Consider the following 16,854-nt stretch of genomic DNA (forward strand, 5'->3'; position numbering starts at 1 on the left):
AACTGAGGGTTGATGGAGGGAGGTGGGTGGGGGATGAGCTAGATGGGTGATGGGTATTAAGGAGAGCATTTGTTGTGATGAGCACTGGGTGTTACATGCAAATGATGAATCACTAAATTTTACTCCTGAAACCAATACTACACTATATGTTAACTAACTAGAATTTAAATAAAAAATTAGAAAATAAAAAAATAAAAACATTGGAAAGAAAACACTACCAAAAAAAAAAAAAAGAAATATGTTTAAGAGTCTCTCTGAAAATCTATTCTGGACAATTTTATCTGTTATAAAACACCTCTGATAATCAAGTTTAACATCATCAGTGGTAAATCATTCTGGAAGTTTAGACTCTGGGTGTGATGTGATAAGAATGTCACTGAACCTGTGATCTTCCTTTCAAAAACCCATAATCCAGTCTAATCATGATAAATACATCAAGCAAGCCCAAATTGAGGGATATTTTACCTAATACGTGATCAATACTCCTCAAAACTGGCAAGACCAACAAGAACAAGGAGAGGCTGAGAAACTGTCACAGCCAAGAGGAATCTATGGAAACATGATGACAAAATGTCTTGCAGTCTCCTGGATGGGTCCTGCAACAGGAAAAGGACTGGAGGTAAAAACTAAGGAAATCTGGATAAACTTTAGACTTTAGTTAATAATAGCTGAATTGGTTCATTAATCATGAGGACTATACCATAGTAAGGTAAGATGTTGACAATAGGGGACACAGAAATTCTCATACTGTCTTTCCATCTTTTCTGTAAATCTAAAACTGATTGTAAAATAAAAAAACTTTATAACAATGAAACAAGCAGCAAACCAATGAACTTCAAGTATTGCATGTTCTATGTACTATTTCCCTAAAGATAAATTCTGATCAGGTTAGTCCCTCCTACCATATGAAAACATTGGAGTAGGGGCGCCTGGGTGGCTCAGTCGTTAAGCTTCCTTCAGCTTAGGTCATTATCTCAGGGTCCTGGGATCGAGCCCTGCATCGGGCTCCCTGCTTCTCCCTCTCCCACTCCCCCTGCTTGTGTTCCCTCTCTCGCTGTGTCTCTCTCTGCCAAATAAATAAATAAAATCTTTAAAAAAAAATTGGAGTATGTGTGCATTGCATGCGTGTATGTTTAAAGGGACAATTACTGCACTTTGATTTAAAAAAAAAAATCAGCCCAGCTATGGTGATGGTTTCACGGATATATACATATGTTAAAATGTACCAAACTGTACACTTGAAACATTTAAACAGTCTAAATTTTGATGCCAGAACACACACACACACCGGAGGGGCCAAACTCAATTACTTATGACCTGAGAATTTTTCTTTAAAGGGAAAAACAAACAAACAAACCTTAGCATCTTGTGGATCTTCCTCAAGACAATGCCGAAACGGCCATCTAAGGAGTATGAGCCTCAACTTCCAAATTACAGGTTTCAGCAAATCTCCATGATCTTAATTAATTCAGCCACTGAAGGAATGATCCAGAGTCAGAAGAATTTTGATTCTTTGTGTCACTGAGAATCAGACACTGGTGATAAGGAAGGACAGGATGAAGGGAATTGTTCCTGTGTTTTTCCAAAGCATTGACTCCACCTTGACACCCTAACCAGCCTCTGACTTTGCCCGAATGCTCTGACGGGGCGTCCTTCCATGGCAAGTTTCTGGGGCTGGCAGGTGGGTGGCCTTCTCCTGACCTTGCCTTGAGACTTCCAGACCCTCATTGTCTACAGGCGTTATCTAAAAGTCCTCACCAGGAGTGCCTGGGTGGCTCGGTTGGTTGAGCGCCCGACTCTTGGTTTCAGCTCAGTCATGATCTCATCAGACGGTGAGATCGAGCCCCGTGTGGGACTCCGTGCTGGGCATGGAGCTTGCTTAAGGGTCTCTCTCTCTTCCTTTCTCTCTGCCCCTTCCCCAACACCCTCCCGCTCCAAAAAAAAAATAATAATAATAAGGTAAATACCTGTTGAACACCTACAAAGCTCCAGGCTGGGGCAGGAGTGGCAGGAGACACAAAAAGACCCCCATCCAGCCACCTTTGCTGCTCCCTCATTCACACTAAGCCTTCTCCTCAGCCTCGTCAGACTCAAGCTTCTCCAAGTGTGATCCCTGGACTACCTCCATGGAATCGCCTGGGGTAGAGGTAATAAGGTGGTACCTGGGCTCTGCCCCAGGAAATTGAGTTAGAAATTCAAGGCCAGCGGCACCTGGGTGGCTTAGTAGGTGAAGCCTCTGCCTTCGGCTCAGGTCATGATCCCAGGGTCCTGGGATCATGACCCTTCCTCCGCGGGAAGCCTGCTTCTCCCTCTCCCACTCCCCCTGCTGCTCTCACTTCTTGTTCTCTCTCACTGTCTGTCAAATAATAAACAAAATCTTAAAAAAAAAGAAATTCAAGGCCTACCAGTCCCTGTGTGTAGCTGAAATTTGTCATCTCTTTTTGATATTTTAATAAAGTTCCCTAAACTAATACCTTTATATTAAAAATTCAAATAATATCAAGTAAATAAAATAAAATGAAACTCTGCCATTATTCCCACTGAAATCCTGCTCCTCTCCTTGGAGTTAAGAACCCAGGCTTACATTTTACTTGCATTACAAACATACAGACTTTTTTACACAAATGGCATCACCTGGAATCAACTAGTCACAAGAAGATTCTCTCACTGTGTTGTTCTTTTATTTCCCTCTGCCTTTTACTGGACTTTCAAGGATCTTATATCTTTTCCCTCCTTAGTTATTTGAAAATTACATATTTTATTTCCAATTATCAGAATTCCAATTGCCTCTTAAATGTCAGTAATTTTTTTTTTTTTTATTGCTTGGTTGCGTTGGAAGCCACACATCGCAATTGGTTGATGCGTTTACACTGTCTTTTAATCTATAGTTTCCTTTCCACCTTTTTCTCCTTACCTTTAATTTGTTGTAAAAAAAAAAAAAAAGGCTTTGTCCTATAGTTTCCCGAGTCTGAATTTTGCTGACTGGATCCCACGGGTGCTGTTTAACAAGCTCCTCTGTTCTCTGTATTGGGAGTTACATCTATGGGCTTGATCAGATTCAGGATGGATATTTTTGGTAAGAAGACTTGCTGGATGGTGGTGTGTGCTTCCATCAGGAGGCACATCTTGTCTGGTTGTCTTTCTTTTTGCGATGTTAATAGCTAACAATCCTCCTACATCCAAAATTATGATATTCAAAATCTACTTTTCGGGGCGCCTGGGTGGCTCAGTTGGTTAAGCGACTGCCTTCGGCTCAGGTCATGATCCTGGAGTCCCGGGATCGAGTCCTGCATCGGGCTCGGAGTCTGCTTCTCCCTCTGACCCTCTTCCCTCTCGTGCTCTCTATCTCTCATTTTCTCTCTCTCTCAAATAAATAAATAAAATCTTTTAAAAAATCTACTTTTCTTTCTTCATTTATTAGCTGGGATACTTCTGTAAAATAAACGTCTCCTTGTGTATTAATGCTTTACCAGATGGTACCATTAGTAAAGAGAAAGCAAGCTCCATGCTTAATTCTTTCCTTTTATTTACAGCTTTCAGAATAATGGTTCGGTTCCCCAGCATCTTCCAATGGTGACCAATTAGATTTACTTTTGTTGCCATTGCTGGCTTAATATTATTACACACTCATGTGTTTGTGCGTTTGATATACTTCCGTTCACTGCAATCATCATCCTCAGCGATGTTCATACTGTCACCTCTTCAGCCAGTTGAAACCTCTTCAGGTCTGCTCCTGAGCACTGGCTGGATTAAGACATCACACCACAACATCACATTCGGGGGTTAGTCTCTGGTAAATATACAAGTTGAAAACCCACTCAGAATGGTTTTACTCTGTCATAAGATTTTATGTGTATAAATCATGGAGAATGGAATGCTTCTCAACCTGGCAAGAGAACGACGTGAGTAGAGAGAGGATGATACTCCTCTGCAGAGGGCACACATCCTTGATGAATATTCCATGTAAATCTGCTGTCCACCTCCTTTTAGGTACCGACACTTCCTCCGATCCCGGCAAAAACAGCTGGTAGTGAACTTGGCAGCCGCACACTGAGTCATTCTCCAGGATCCATTCTTTCACCCACCACTTAGAATCTCTGCTGAGAGATTTTATTATTTATTTTCCCCAAACCCTTTCTTACTGGATTCATCCAATTATAACAAAATGCACAGGTTTAATTGTGAGGTTCGGTTTTTACAAATGCACACACTGTGTATCTATCACCTCTAACAAGAAATGGAACATTTCTATCTCCAAAAAAGTTTTCAGGCCTCTTTTGAGTCGATCTTGTCCACCCTTTGTTTTCTGTCACTGTTTTGTTTGCTGCCACTGTAGATTAGATTTGTTCTGGACTTCACTTGAACGGAATCACACAGATACACTCTTCAGTGTCTGGCTTCTTTCTTACTATTTTTGAGGTTTATCTCTGCTGTGGTATTAGCGGTTCATTCATTTCTAATGCTGAGTAACACACTCCAATTTGTTGATCTTTTCACCAGTTGATGGGCATTTGGGTTGTTTCCAGTATTTGCCTATAAATGAAGTAACTATAAACATTCATGTATAAGTCTTTTGTGGACATGTGTTCATTTCTTCTGGGCTGGGATTGTTTTGTATTGTAAATAGATGTTTAACTTTATGAGAAACTACCAAACATATTTGCAAAAGAATCATACCATTTTATGCTCCTACCCACAATGTAGGAGCCTTCCAATTGATCCACATCCTCACCAACATTGGGTATTATCAATCTTTTGAATTCCAGCTACTGCAATGGATGTGAAGTGATCTCTCGGGGTGATTTTAATCTGCATTTCCCTAATGACTACATTAAACATATTTTTATGCATTTATGCATTTATTGGCCAATCTTTTATCTTCTTTTGTGAGATATCTGTTGAAGTCTTTTGCTCTTTTGTTATTGGGTTCTTTATCTTTTTATCACAGATTTGTAGGCATCTTTCTATATTCTGGGTACGAGTCCTTCATCATTTATTTGCATATTGCGAATATTTTCACCTAACCCTTGGCTTACCATTTCACTTCCTTAGATTTTGTTTTTAATTTTATTTCTCACTTCATTTCTACATTTCAGGATCTTCCCTCAGTTGCCAACCCGAGCTCAAAATAGAATATACCATTTATTGAGGATTTAGGGTAGACCTTTTACTGTGCTAAGCTCTCTATACCCGTTGACTGCCCCTGCTACTCACCACAATCTGGGAAGTAAATAGCATCCACCACATTGAGTCAGCAGGGAACCCAAAGTTGAGCAGCCTCCCAATATCACCCAGCCAGTAAGTGGCAGGCAGGCTTTAAGCGGGGGTGTTCAAGGCTGGCTGTGCCCTGAGTGCACACTAAGTGGAGGAGGGGTAAAAATGACTGACTGATGCCCTGGCCCCAATCTCAGGGATGCTGATTTCATTGGTCTGGGGAGGAGCTCAGGCATGGGTATTTTTTTAAAAGCTCCCCAAGCGCCTCTAGTGTTCAGAGCCTCTGATTCCAAACGTGCCCTGTGTTCCCTGCTGCCACGCAGAGCTTGGCTCCTGAAGATTGGCCTGCCCACCAGTGCAAAAAGAGTTAAGTGACAGGGCTTCCCGGGGGCCATCTCTCCGCATCATTTAAGGGCTGTGCAAAGAGAAAGCACGCCTGGCTGAAGCAGTTCTCACTGTGCAGACTGGAGAGGATTTGGGTTTCAATTTAAGGAGCGCTTTAAAATCTGTTTTCTTCCCCACCCCCTCCTCCCCAGGAGGCAGCATATCCAGACATCAGCTCACAAAACCGGGTCCAATTTTGGAGGCTGCAGCAATCTGGGGAAACTTCCAAGGTGTCCTCATAGACAGGCAGTCACAAGTCGGAAATGACGAGTGCATAGGGGTTTCAGTGTTGCATGCAAATTGCCTCTCTCGCCGACAGTTTTCAACTTGCTGTCATTTAATGAGGCTTCCCGCTCTCCAAGGGAAGCTGGTACCAAGTGGGGGAGGATACGGCTTTTCTTTTCAGCATCCTACTTATGCTGCTATGGCTTTCGGAAGCTGAGCTGGGGTTCCTGAAAAGCCAACATCTTCGTTAAGTGGGAAAGGAGAGCGAGCCAGAAAGAGATAGGCTTCTCTAAAATAAGATCCATCTTGATTTTTCTCCCTGTGAGGTTTATAGCTCATAGCAACAAGCCCAGAAAATCCTTATTTGTTCTGGAATCAGAACCTCAGTGTCACTCAGCTGAGGGTGAACAAGAGGAGAAATTTAATGTAATACTTCTGTGGAGCTTTGAAAATTACCGTCATCACTTGGGTGTCAAAAACACACAGCGTGTGCAACACAATATTGGATATTTTTTCCTGGCCCACAAGCTTTCACAGAGAGACTATGTAAGACTTGCTGAAGGAAAACAAAATGATCCACCTCAGGACAAAATCTCTCCCCAGAGAGCTCAGGTGCCATATTCTGCAAAACAGGGACACCTAAGTTTCAGGAGTGGACACTAGGGCCACCACTTCAGGTGGTGGCTGATGCCTAAAGCACAAAATCGAGAGCAGTGGTTTTCAAAGTGTGGTCCCAGGGCCAAGGGCGTCGACATCGCCTGGGAACAACATGGTAGAAATGCAGATTCCTGGGTCCCGTCCCAGACCTACTGTGCCGGAAACTCCGGGGCTGGAGCCCAGTGATCTGTGTTTTCCTGAGCCCTCCAGTGATTCTGACGGTCCTCAGTTTGAGAAAAAGTGATCTAGCCTAGACTCTCAGGAATCATGCTTGGAAACTTGAGCCCCACTGAATTACAGGCAGGAGGCAGGTGAGAAAGGGCCTGCTTCACACCACCCTTGTCAGCATTTCTTTTCTGGTGTCAGTGGGAGGCGGGTCGAGTGGGTGAAGGTGAGAACTCCGCCCAGAAGCAGAAGCCGAGTGACTGAGGAGGCAAAGGAGCATCTTTTCTGCCTTCGTACTGCTGCCCCAGGCAGCTCAGGCCACCTTCCTGCAGCCAGCCTTTGTTTGTGGCAGAAGGATACATTCCAGTGCAATAACAAAGCAGCTCCACAAGTAGGACCCCACCTTCTCTTTCAGGGGCACAAGGTCTGCAAACATATCAGGAAGGACTCCGTGAAGGGTTGGAGTTAGGAAGGAGGGATGGTGGGAAGGAGGAACAGTTTTGCCAGTCCATAGAGAAAGGGGCTTCCTCCCGCCAACCCAGTGACGGCTGGATATCAGCCCTAATTGGTTGCTGTAGACAACCTGCCCAACCATACATGAGGGGCCTGCTCAGGAAATAGGAGCTTCACCAAGCAGGACCCTCATTCGCAGAACAGAGAAAAGTTAAGAAGGAGGATGCCAGGGTTGGACAGGAGGTGGCTGAAAGGGAAGATGAGCCCAGGAACAGGGTGGTTTAGGGGTACCGGGGATTTGTTTAAAACGGAATGGTGAGACATGCAGACACGGAAATGACGGTCACGAAGGAAGAAGCTTGATGTACTCCAGGTTTGTTAGAAACGGGCAGCACGCCCCGCAGCGCAGGGTCCGCAGCCGGAAGCGCTGGGGTTGGTCAGGAGGCCGAGGGTGGAGGAAACATGAACCGGAGCCTTTTTTGTGGTTTCCACGAGAAGGAACAGGGAGGCCGGGTGAGCAGGCTTAGAATTGTCTAGTTAGAATCTTTTCAGCGGGCCCTGGGGCACTCCCTGGTTGTCTGGGCTGGTGGCAGGTGATCACGGCAGGTGGGTAGTGGCCCCAGGGTACGAGAGCCCCACGCAGGCGGTCGGATGTGGACTCTGGATTGCTGGGACTGTCTGTGAAACGCATACTTAAAAGTGAGTTAGCTGTCTGCTATCTTTGGGAATTGGGAGGGACAGTCCCTCCAGGGTCAAAGCAGAAGAATGCAGAAAAGGAAAGATGTGGTTAATACACAGGGATACTGAAGTAAGAGCCCGAAAGCGTGCCTGCTGAATTGAGCTACCACTCGGTTCCCGACTGTCCACGCCTGCGCCGCTCCTCACGGCAGCCCCGGCTACACGTGGCCGTTGCGCCCTTGAAATGGGACCGTTGCAACTTAAGAACTGCATTTTACATTTTTATTAAATTTTAATCAATATAAATATTAAGAACTGAAGCCGTATAAGATACCCTCCCATGAAACTTAGAGTGTAAAATGACTCAATTATTTTTATACTGATTTCCTGTTAAAATTATAATATTTTGGATACTTCGGGTTAAGTTAAATATACTACTAAAATTCATTCCACCTGTGTCTTTTTACATTTTTTAAACGTGGCTACTAGGAAATTTAAAATTACGGATGTGGTTTGCATTGCATTTTTGTTAGACAGTGCTGGCCCCTGCACTTAACAGTGACTGGAAGCGAAGTCCTAAATAGCAGGAAGAGACAGGGCTGTCCTGAGGCAGGTGCTAACAAGGTAAACACGGAGCATGCCTTCCTCTTGCTGGAGGTTGCCGCTCTGCTTACCGGGGACTGGCATACGCTCATCGGGATCTAGGAGAGAGTGGTGGGGTAACCGGAGATGTTGACATGGCTGAAAAAAATTCATGCCCAGGTCATTTCTTGAGAGGGAGAAAATGACCTTAGAGCCTGCAGCCCAGCAACAGCCATAAGGCCCAGAAGCAATTTGTAATATTTCCCGGCGGCCGCAGTCCATGAGGGCTGCCAAAGTCCTCCCAAGACCCCCAGCTCCTCTTTCCTGCTCTGGACTGACCATTCCCTGGACGGCCAGGTCTGGTGGAGACAAGGAACAGCAAAGAAGGGCAAGTGGAGGGACGAGATGAAGGATTCCAAATGGCCTAGTGCCCCCTGTGCTGACTGCCGGCTCCCAAGCAGCCCTCTACCCTGGGTGTTCTTGTGTGGCTGCCAGCCCTGGGAGGTGTGTATGACTCACAGACATCCTCAAGGTTAGAATTTTCGGGCATTGTGGTTATAAATTAGTACAAGAAGTTTCCTGGCACTGGATGGATCCAGGAGCCTTGGCCCTGTGTCAGCTGCAGGAAAGCTCAGCAAACGGGGGAGGATGTTGGTTGGACGGTGGGGGATATAAAGGGCCAAGGCTCCCTGGGCCAAGGGCAGAGGCAAAGCTGCCGCCAGGCTCACTAATGGGAACCCAGACAGTCTAGGCAGCAGGGGTGGGGCCATGTATAAAAGGGTAAACTGGCATAGCTCCAGAGGATGAGGTACCACAGCTGGTAGCCATCTGCACCCACACCTTTTTGTTAAGGGGAGAGGAGTACTGGTTTCCATGCATATGCCATCTGAAGTCCTGGGTCACATCCTCTAGTGAGCTGGGGGTGGGACCCCTTAGTGGAGGGCTCTCTTAAGATAGGAAAGAGAACACTCTACATGGTTCAGAAGGACTGTTTTGAAAAAGGGAACAGCTTTCTCTTCCCTTTGATGGAAGCAATCCAATTCATTCAGTCCAGAAAGTTATATTTTTGTGCCTAATATGTGCCAGGCACTGCTTACAAGGCACTTGAAGTCCCTCCCTGTCCTCAAGTAGCTTAGAAGCAGATGAGTTTACTGATTAAAGTGCAAGTGTTGTGGGGCACCTGGCTGGCTCAGTCCGTAGAGCATGTGACTCTTGATCTCAGGGTCATGAGTTCAAGCCTGATGTTGGGCTATAGAACTTACTTAAAAAAAAAAATAGGGTTCCTTGCTGACTCAGTTAGAAAGAACATGCAACTCTTGATCTCATGGGTTGTGAGTTTGAGCCCCACATTGGCTATAGAGATTACTAAAAAAATAAAATAAACTTAGGAAGGAAGGAAGGAAAGAAGGGGCTCATCAGAGAAGGTCTCCTCGAGGAGTGTAAATGTTAGCAACCCAAGGAGGGGCTGAGGGCAGAAATTTTTCTAGCTGAGAAATTTGCACACACAAAGGCCTAGAGGCAAGAGAGAGCCTGGCCTGCCATCGATTCAACACATTCAGCTCTAATGTATGGGTTTATTAGCCACACTAGTGCCAAATATATTTTGAGCACAATTGTACCATCTTGACCTGTCCTAGAGGTTACAAAGACATTAACATGCAATAGTCGTCATTCATTTGGTCACATAACATTCATGGGGCATCCACAGTGTATCAGGCATAGGATCTCATTGTTAGAAGGCAGCAAACAGCCAGAGAACCCAAGGGATGTTGGGACTGTCAGTGCAGAACAGGGTGGAGTGGGAGAGCTGTGGGAAGGACAGGGAATTGAGGGAGACGGTGTTCACTTCTGAAGTGAGTTTTTGGCCTTCCTATCTTGATAGCATGAAGTGGAAAGCAAGAGCCCTCTGGCACACAACCCCAAGAGTCTGAAGGAAGAGGAAAATCATAGCGCTTCTCCCTTCCTTGCTTCCTACATTTCACCATTTGTCATGGGCTGGAAGTTCTCCTTCAATATTGTTTCATGTCTTGACCCCATCTCCACTGCCAGCTCAGGGTCCCATTAATACCTGCCTAGACCAAAACCACAGCCTAAAACAGGGGCACTTATTAAAACACGAGGATCAGAAGAGACTGAAAAGTATAACCTGGCCCTAAAAACAGCTTGGTTAGTGTGAGGACTGGCCAGCATTGACAGGGCGAGTGTTCAGTGTGATGAGACATATGGTGTCTGCGGCATTTAGTGTGTGAGCTACACCGAAGGGACAGGGCATAGGTAACCACTTGGAGGCAAGGGCAGAGAGGAGCAAGAAGACCAAGTGAAGGTCAGGGTATCTGTTGATGTTATGGAAAAAATAAGAAATAGATTCATGGAGAGATCATGGTTTTCTAAGTAATTTACAATAGCAACAAAAACCATACCTAGTGGTAAGACTAACAACAAATATGCAAAGATATATGTGGGTAAATTCCAGCCAATTTATCCAAGATTCAATACAATTCCAAGCAACTTGCTTACAGAGTTTTTCTTAGAACCTAAGAAACTGATTCTAAAATTCATATGGAAAGAAAAGGTGCAAGAATAACTAAGGTTACTTAGAAAATGTTATCTTAAATCTACGAAATACTAAAAAGTATAAAAAAACTATAATAATTAAAACAAAGGTGGGAATAGGGGTTAACGTTATACATTCCAACAATGTTTAAATGATAAAACTAGCAAAAATGGGAGTTAAAGTGGAGAGTAAAATAAGCATAGTGACAGTCTCATGTGAAATAGCTGGGAACAAAGGACGTCATTTATAATAATGTAAGCTTAAGTGTTTTTAGTATAAAAAGGTAAAAACAAAGAAATGTATTACTGATTAAACTGGGTGTTGCAGAAGAGAGGGTCAGCAGGGCAAGGATGACACAAGCTAATTAAATTGTTATTCCTAGTAGGGAACCAAAAAGAAAGAACTAAGGGTATTACATAAAGATATGCATGCAGAGGCGCCTGGGTGGCTCAGCTGGTTAAGCGTCTGCCTTCGGCTTGGGTCATGATCCTGGGGTCGTGGGATCGAGCCCCTCATCGGGCTCCCTGCTCAGCGGAGAGCCTGCTTCTCCCTCTCCCTCTGCCTGCCTCTCTGCCTACTTGTGCTCTATCTCTATCTCTCTGTCAAATAAATAAATAAAATCTTTAAAAAAAAGAGATATGCATGCAAAGGGAACAAGATATGGAAGGCTTCCTAAACACAAAGAGAAACACAACAACAAAAATGAACAAGAAAGCAGACCACGTAATGAAATGAACATATACACAAATATGCATACACACACATAATGTTCATACAAACATTAAACATAAAGTAATATAAAATAACTGAGACAAAACATCTCTCATATCAAAACATGGAAATGGGCTCAAATGACTATTAAAAGCAACACACAACTCTATGCCGTGGCAAGAGTTGTACCCAAAACAATGTGAATGATGAAGATTATATATAAAGAAGTGGGCAAAAGTATAGCTGCCACATGTCAGTGGGAATTGTGGAGCAGGCAGCTCCAAGGACCCAGGGCTCCACAGAGACATCAGAAAATTAAGCAAAAAATTTTAGAATCAACTTTGTTAACTCTGGAAAGCAAAGATTTACAGGATCCAAGTAAACCTTGTATCAAGAAAAAGGTAACCTCATGACGGATGTCACTATGTCCTTCGCCAAGGACTTCGTGGTGGGTGGAGTGGCCGCGGCCATCTCCAAGACGGCGGTAGCGCCCATCGAGCGGGTCAAGCTGCTGCTGCAGGTGCAGCATGCCAGCAAGCAAATCACCGCAGATAAGCAATACAAGGGCATTATAGACTGTGTGGTTCGCATCCCCAAGGAGCAGGGAGTCCTGTCCTTCTGGCGCGGTAACCTGGACAATGTCATCAGATACTTCCCACCCAGGCTCTCAACTTCGCCTTCAAAGATAAATACAAGCAGATCTTCCTGTGTGGTGTGGACAAGAGAACCCAGTTTTGGCGCTACTTTGCTGGGAATCTGGCATCAGGTGGTGCCGCTGGGGTCACGTCCTTGTGTTCTGTGTATCGTCTTGATTTTGCCCATACCCGGCTAGCAGCCAATGTGGGCAAAGCTGGAGCTGAAAGGGAATTCAGAGTCCTCTGTGACTTCCTGGTTAAGAGCTACAAATCTGATGGGATTAAGGGCTTGTACCAAGGCTTTAATGTGTCTGTGCAGGGCATCATCATCTACCGAGCTGCCTACTTTGGTATCTATGACACCACAAAGGGGATGCTTCCAGATCCCAAGAATACTCACATCTTCATCAGCTAGATGATCACCCAATCCGTCACAGCGGTTGCCGGGTTGACGTCCTACCCGTTTGACACTGTTCGCCCCTGAATGATGATGCAGTCAGGGCGCAAAGGAACTGACATCACGTGCACAGGCACAGTAGACTGCTGGAAGAAAGTCGCTCGTGATGAAGGAGACAAAGCGTTTTTCAAGGGGGCGTGATCCAATGTTCTCAGAGGCATGGGTGGTGCTTTTGTGCTGGTCTTGTATGATGAAATCAAGAAGTTCACATAAGTTATTTCCTAGTCTTTCACCCCCTGCCCCCGTGAACAGGCATGTTGTATTATATAACATATCTTGAGCATTCTTGACAGACTGTTGGCTGTCTATTTATCAATGGTAACTATTCCACTGGTTGAAAATGGGAAGCAATAATATTCATCTGACCAGTTTTCTCTTAAAGCCATTTCCATGATGATGGACTCAGTTATATTTTTTTATTTCAGTCACTCCTGATAAATTTGAAGAAATAAAAAATATCTGAAATAAAGAAAAAAAAAGAAAAATGTAACCTCAAATTGGTAGAAAAGATTTGTGATGTTTTCATTTGCCCTTGTCTCAGCCACCTCTGTGGTATATCTATAGGCTTGAAGATTGTAGGTCATGTTTCCACATAGGACTCTAGTCCCTGGTTCCAGAAGGAGTAAAACAAACCTTACTTGCAAAGAATTGTGTTTGTCTAGTCTAACCTGTCTGAAGAACTGACACAAGTGCTTTGTTTTTGTTTTGCCTAACCTGTAACTTGCTCAGGTTGGAAAAGTGGTGGACATTTCTTGAAAATATTGTAAGGCAAATCGATTACCAGCATTGAGGTGGGGCAAATGACTATGGCTGAAGTATACAATACAGGGCCAAAATCCGGGGTGGAAAACCTGGGGAGAGAGTTTCTTTGGGAAATTAAGGGCATTCAAAAGGACCCTTGCAAACTGGGAATTTGGAAAGTCACATACATGCCCAGGGCAGAACACATGCCAGAAAAGACCTGAGAAGACTTTAAGCTTTTGTCTCTGGCTGATCTCTTGGTTAACACAAAGAAGAAGTGAAGGCTTAAAGCAGAGATGTAAATGGTCTGGCTAAACATTTAGGAAATGCTCCAACACAGAGTATATTGCAAAAACTGGGAGATAATTTTTTTCTTTTATTTGTTCATTCTCTCCTCTTTCTGCTTGGTTTTGTTTTTCCCTGGGGGAAGGGGTAGAGCTCCTGGCATTCAAGGAAATCTCTGTTAAAACACTAATTGAACACAAGATAAAGAAACAGACTTCCGAGGCCATACATGACTAAGAATACAGATTTTAAAAAAATAGCTTAGAAAAGTCACCAAACAGCTACATCCTATGGCAAGCAAGAAATGTTCCCAGTGTAGGACTCTAGTCCCTGGTTCCAGAAGGAGTAGACCAAACCTTACTTGAAAAGAATTTCTCCTCTCCGAGGAGAGCAAAAAAAATTCTGATTTCCAGAGTTACCACATTATAAAATTCAAAGTGTAGCTTTCAACAAAAAATGATGAAGCATGTAAAGGAACAAGAAAATATATCCCACTCATAGAATTAACAGAAACTCTCCCTGAGGAGGTAAAGACATTGTACTTACTAGACAAAGATTTAAATTTAACTGTTTTTTTAAACTGTCTTAAATATACTCAAACTGCTAAAGGAAATCACGGGCAAAGAGCTAAAGGAATCCAGGACAACAATATTTGAACAAAAAGAGAATATCAATAAAGAGATAGAAATTATAAAAAGGAACCAAACAGAAGTTCTGGAGCTAAAAGTGCAGTAAGTAAAATGAAAAACTCACTAGAAGGCTTCAATCGCAGATTTGAGCAAGCGGAAGAGTCAACAAACCTTAAGATAAGCCCATTGAAATTACTCAGCCTGAAAAACAGAAAGAAAAAAGAATAAAAATAAACAAATAGAGCCTAAGAGATGTGGAGTACCATAAAGTATGCCAACATGCACTTAATGGGAATTGCAGGAGAGGAGAGAGGAAGAAACAGAGAGAATATTTGGATAAATAATGGCTGAAAACTTACCAAATTTGATAAAAGATACAAATCTACACATTCAGGAAGCTCAATGAACTACATGAAGGATACATGCAAAAAGATCCATTACAAGAAACATCATAGTCAAGTTGTAAAAAGGCAAACACAAAGAGGGAATCTTGAGAATGGCAAGAGAAAAGTGACTTGTCACATACAAGGAATACTCAGTGAGTCAATAGCAGATGTATCACCAGAAATTGTGGAGGCCAGAGAAAAGTGCTGAAAGGAAAAAAATGTCAACCAAGACTTCCATATCTGACAAAATTGTCCTTCAAAGATGGAGAAATTAAGACATTCCCAGATAAACAAAAGCTATGGGAATATGTTGTTAGCAGACCTGCCCTACAAGAAATGCTAAAGGGAGTCCTTCCAGGCAGAAATGAAAAGACACTACATAGTAACTCAAAGCCATACAAAGAAATAAAAAACTTCAGGTACCTACATGGGAAAATATAAAAGCTAGTCCTATGTCTTTTTTGTTGTAGTCTCTCTCTCTCTCTTTTTTTGTTTCCTACAGAATTTAAAAGACAAATGTATAAAACAATAATTACAAATATATCTTAATGGGCACACGACATATAAAGATGTTATTTATGGCAACAGAAGAGGGGAGGTTGGAGCTTACAGGAACAGAGTTCTTATATGCTGTTGGACCTAAGTTGGTACCAATTCAAACTAGACTGTTAAAAATTTACGTTGTTAATTGTAGCCCCCACAGTAAACACTAAGACAATATTCAAAAATATATACACAAAAAATAAATGAAAAGGGAATCAAAATGGTATGCTACAAAAAAATCAGTTATACACATAAGAAGTCAGTAATGGAAAAAAAATGGAGGGGAAAAGGTGTAAGACATACAGAAAACAAAAAAATGGTGTAGGTTAGGCCTTCCTTATCAGGAACTATTATAAATGTAAATAGATTAAGCTCTCTAATTGTTAGAAGGTGAAGATAGTCAGTAATGTATCCTCCAGACCGAGAAGGCACTTTTATACTGAAAATTGCAGCAAGCCTCTCCATACCACTTACACAGTTTTGTTCAGGGTAACTGCCTGCCAGGGGTGGTCTGGAGGGCAGACGCTCCAGGCGGTATTATGCAGCAATCCCTTGCCCATTTCCCGCCTCCTTCTCTGGACCTTCATCTGCAGCTTTTATGGAGTAAGGGACATGGTGGTGAGGCCCCAGGGTAGTTCCCTAAAGGGGCACCATCTGTGCACCAGCGGGGAGAACAAGATGGAGGGCCAGAGATGAAGTCAGGTTGCCAGCACTTGTACACCAATCAAAAGGCAGAGATTGGCAGAATGCTTTAAAACATATAATCTACTATATGCTATTCACAAAAGACTCACTTTAGATTCAAAGACACAAATTGGTTGAAAGTGAAAGGAAAAAAAATATTTCAGCAAATGGTAACCAAAAGAGAGCTGGCTGGCTATATCAAACCTATCTGAAAAATATCAGAAAATACCAGAAAATAAAATGGACTTTAAGTCAAAAACTGTTACAAGAAACAAAGATGAGTATTTTTTTTTAAAAGATTTTATTTATTTATTTGACAGAGAGATAGAGAGAGAGCACAAGCAGGCAGAGTGGCAGGCAGAGGGAGCGGGAGAAGCAGGCTCTCCGCTGAGCAGGGAGCAGGAAGTGGGGCTCGATCCCCGGACCCCGGGATCATGACCTGAGCAGAAGGCAGCCACTTAACTGACTGAGCCACCCAGGAGCCCCAAATATGAGTATTATATACTGCTAAGAGGGTCAATTCATTAAGAAAATATCACATTACAAACATACACACCAAGCAAGAGCACCCCGAAATGTATGAAATGAACATTGTTAGAATTTATGGGAGAAACAGTCAGTTTTATAATAATAGTTGGAGACTTTGATAACCACTTTCAATAACAGATAGAACATCTAGAAAGAGTAAAGCAATAAAGGACTGTAACAGTCTATAAACCAACTAGACTTAACAGACACCTGTAGAACACTCCACCCAGCAACAGCAGAATACACATTTTTCTCAAGTGCACGGGGAACATTCACCATAATAGACCATATGTTAAGCCACAAAACACATTTTAATAAATTTAAAAGAGTGAAATTATACAAA

The 16,854-nt window shown here is 43.0% G+C and overlaps 1 pseudogene; it reads left to right on the forward strand.

The window, feature by feature from the left end:
• The first annotated feature begins 12,032 nt into the window (after window positions 1-12,032).
• Window positions 12,033-13,165, forward strand: LOC112810986 (ADP/ATP translocase 2 pseudogene; annotated as a pseudogene).
• Window positions 13,166-16,854: the final 3,689 nt, after the last annotated feature.

This window comes from Callorhinus ursinus, unplaced genomic scaffold, assembly GCF_003265705.2.
Source record: "Callorhinus ursinus isolate GAN/ISIS: 27379988/994484 unplaced genomic scaffold, GSC_fseal_2.0 scaffold2, whole genome shotgun sequence".
NCBI lineage: Eukaryota > Metazoa > Chordata > Mammalia > Carnivora > Otariidae > Callorhinus > Callorhinus ursinus.